The sequence below is a fragment of the Arachis stenosperma genome, chromosome 5 (assembly GCF_014773155.1).
Source record: "Arachis stenosperma cultivar V10309 chromosome 5, arast.V10309.gnm1.PFL2, whole genome shotgun sequence".
NCBI classification, from domain to species: Eukaryota; Viridiplantae; Streptophyta; class Magnoliopsida; order Fabales; family Fabaceae; genus Arachis; species Arachis stenosperma.
Window position 1 is genome coordinate 105,493,633 of NC_080381.1, and position 3,376 is coordinate 105,497,008.

At 37.6% G+C, this 3,376-nt stretch overlaps 1 non-coding gene across 1 annotated transcript; it reads left to right on the forward strand.

The window, feature by feature from the left end:
• Nucleotides 1-262: 262 nt before the first annotated feature.
• LOC130984753 (small nucleolar RNA R71) lies at nucleotides 263-370 on the forward strand. The gene has a single exon (XR_009088665.1). It is a non-coding gene; the product is annotated as a small nucleolar RNA R71 (small nucleolar RNA).
• The last annotated feature ends 3,006 nt before the right edge of the window (nucleotides 371-3,376 follow it).

A 3,376-nucleotide genomic window follows, 5' to 3' on the forward strand; every position in this document is an offset into this window, starting at 1 on the left:
GTTGAGTCAATATTTTATTCTGAGCCAATATGGCATTCAGAGTATCAATCTCAAGAACTCCTTTCTTCTGATTTGTCCTATTGTTCACAAGATTCCTTTCAAAAGTGTACATGAATTGGTTATTTGCAACCATTTCAATTAGCTCTTGAGCTTCTGTAGGCGTCTTCTTCAGATGAAGAGATCCTCCAGCAGAGCTATCCAAAGACATCTTGGATAGTTCAGAGAGACCATCATAGAAAATACCTATGATGCTCCATTCAGAAAGCATGTCAGAAGGACATTTTCTGATTAATTGTTTGTATCTTTCCCAAGCTTCATAGAGGGATTCTCCATCCTTCTGTCTGAAGGTTTGGACTTCCACTCTAAGCTTACTCAATTTTTGAGGTAGAAAGAACTTTGCCAAGAAGGCATTGACTAGCTTTTCCCATGAGTCCAGGCTTTCTTTAGGTTGTGAGTCCAACCATGTCCTAGCTCTGTCTCTTACAGCAAAAGGGAATAGCATAAGTCTGTAGACTTCAGGGTCAACCCCATTAGTCTTGACAGTGTCACAGATTTGCAAGAACTCAGCCAAAAACTGATGAGGATCTTCCAATGGAAGTCCATGGAACTTGCAATTCTGTTGCATTAGAGAAACTAATTGAGGCTTAAGCTCAAAGTTGTTTGCTCCAATGGCAGGGATAGAGATGCTTCTCCCATAAAAGTCGGGAGTAGGTGCAGTAAAGTCACCCAGCACCTTCCTTGCATTGTTGGCATTGTTGTTGTTTTCGGCTGCCATGTGTTCTTCTTCTTTGAAGATTTCTGTTAGGTCCTCTGCAGAGAGTTGTGCCTTAGCTTCTCTTAGCTTTCGCTTCAAGGTCCTTTCAGGTTCAGGATCAGCTTCAACAAGAATGCCTTTGTCTCTGTTCCTGCTCATATGAAAGAGAAGAGAACAAGAAAATATGGAATCCTCTATGTCACAGTATAGAGATTCCTTGAGGTGTCAGAGGAACAGAATAATAGAAGACAGAGGTAGAAAATTCAAACTTATCAAGAAAGATGGAGTTCGAATTGTGCATTGAGGAATAGTGTTAGTCCATAAATAGAAGGATGTGAGAGGAGGGAAGGTAATTTTTTTTTTCGAAAATTAAGTAAAAGAATTTGAAAAACATTTTGAAAAACACTAATTAATTTTCGAAAATAAGAGTGGGAAAGAAATCAAGTGATTTTTGAAAAAGATTTTGAAATTAGAAGTCAAAAAGATTTGATTGAAAACTATTTTGAAGAAGATGAGGTTAAGAAGATATGATTGGTTTTTAAAAAAAAATATGTGATTGAGAAGATATGATTTGAAAGCAATTTTAAAAAGGTTTGATTTTAAAAATTAATAACTTGGCTATCAAGAAAAGATATGATTCAAACATTAAACCTTTCTCAACAGAAAAGGCAACATACTTGAAATGTTGAATCAAATCATTAATTGATAGCAAGTATCTTTGAAAAAGAAAAGAAATTGATTTTGAAAATATTTGATTGAAAAGATATGATTTAAAAAAGATTTGATTTTGAAAAACTTTGAAAACTTGAAAAAAAATTGATTTGAAAACAAAATCCTCCCCCTTGTGCCATCCTGGCGTTAAACGCCCAGAATGGTGCATATTCTGGCGTTTAACGCCCAAAACTATACCCTTTTGGGCGTTAAACGCCCAGCCAGGCACCCTGGCTGGCGTTTAAACGCCAGTCTGTCTTCTTCACTGGGCATTTTAAACGCCCAGCTTTTTCTGTATAATTCCTCTGCTGTATGTTCTGAATCTTCAATTCTCTGTATTATTGACTTGAGAAGACACAAATTAAAAATATTTTTTGGATTTTTAATAATGAAGAACAATCAAAATGCAACTAGTATCAAATAAATAATGCATGCAAGACACCAAACTTAGCAGTTTGTATACTACTGACACTAACAATATGAGAATGCATATGACAAACAACAAAACACTCAAGTCAATAGAATTCAAAGATCAGAGCAATAAAATCATCAAGAACAACTTGAAGATTAATGAAGACACATGAACAATGCATGTAATTGACACCAAACTTAACATGAGACTCTAGACTCAACAGAAACATAAAATATTTTTGGTTTTTATGATTTTGTAATTTTTTTGGATTTTTTTTTTCGAAAATTAAGTGGAAAAGAAAATAAACATATCAAAATTCTTAATGAGAATTCCAGGAATCATGCAATGTTAGTCTAAAGCTTTAGTCTAAAGGAATTAGACATGGCTAGCCAAGCTTCAGCAAGACATTACATTCAAGAGCTAAATTGATGAGAATCAATCAGCTTTGGTGATGATAAGCAAATCACCTTGAAACTCTAGAATTCATTCTTAAGAACTCTAAAAAAAATACCTAATCTAAGCAACAAGATGAACCGTCAGTTGTCCATACTCGAACAATCCCCGGCAACGGTGCCAAAAACTTGGTGCGCGAAATTGTGAACAATACTTTTCACAACTCTCATAATCCCCGGTAATGAATCCAAAAACTTGGTGTTCAATACCATGGCATAAACACAACTTCGCACAACTAACCAGCAAGTGCACTGGGTCGTCCAAGTAATAAACCTTACGCGAGTAAGGGTCGATCCCACGGAGATTGTTGGTATGAAGCAAGCTATGGTCACCTTGTAAATCTTAGTCAGGCAGACTCAAATGGGTATAGTGATATACCAATAAAACATAAAGATAAAGATAGAGGTACTTATGTAATTCATTGGTAGGAACTTCAGATAAGCGCATGAAGATGCCTTCCCTTCCGTCTCTCTGCTTTCCTACTGTCTTCATCCAATCCTTCTTACTCCTTTCCATGGCAAGCTTATCCAAGGGTTTCACCGTTGTCAGTGGCTACCTCCCATCCTCTCAGTGGAAATGTTCAACACACCCTGTCACGGCACGGCTATCCATCTGTCGGTTCTCGATCAGGCCGGAATAGAATCCAGTGATTCTTTTGCGTCTGTCACTAACGCCCCGCCCTCAGGAGTTTGAAGCACGTCACAGTCATTCAATCATTGAATCCTACTCAGAATACCACAGACAAGGTTAGACCTTCTGGATTCTCTTGAATGCCGCCATCAGTTCTTGCCTATACCACGAAGACTCTGATCTCACGGAATGGCTGGCTCGGTTGTCAGGCGAGCACTCGTTTGTCAGGCGATCAACCATGCATCGTGCAATCAGGAATCCAAGAGATATTCACCCAATCGAAGGTAGAATGGAGGTGGTTGTCAGTCACACGTTCATAGGTGAGAATGATGATGAGTGTCACGGATCATCACATTCATCAAGTTGAAGAACAAGTGATATCTTAGAACAAGAACAAGTGGAATTGAATAGAAGAA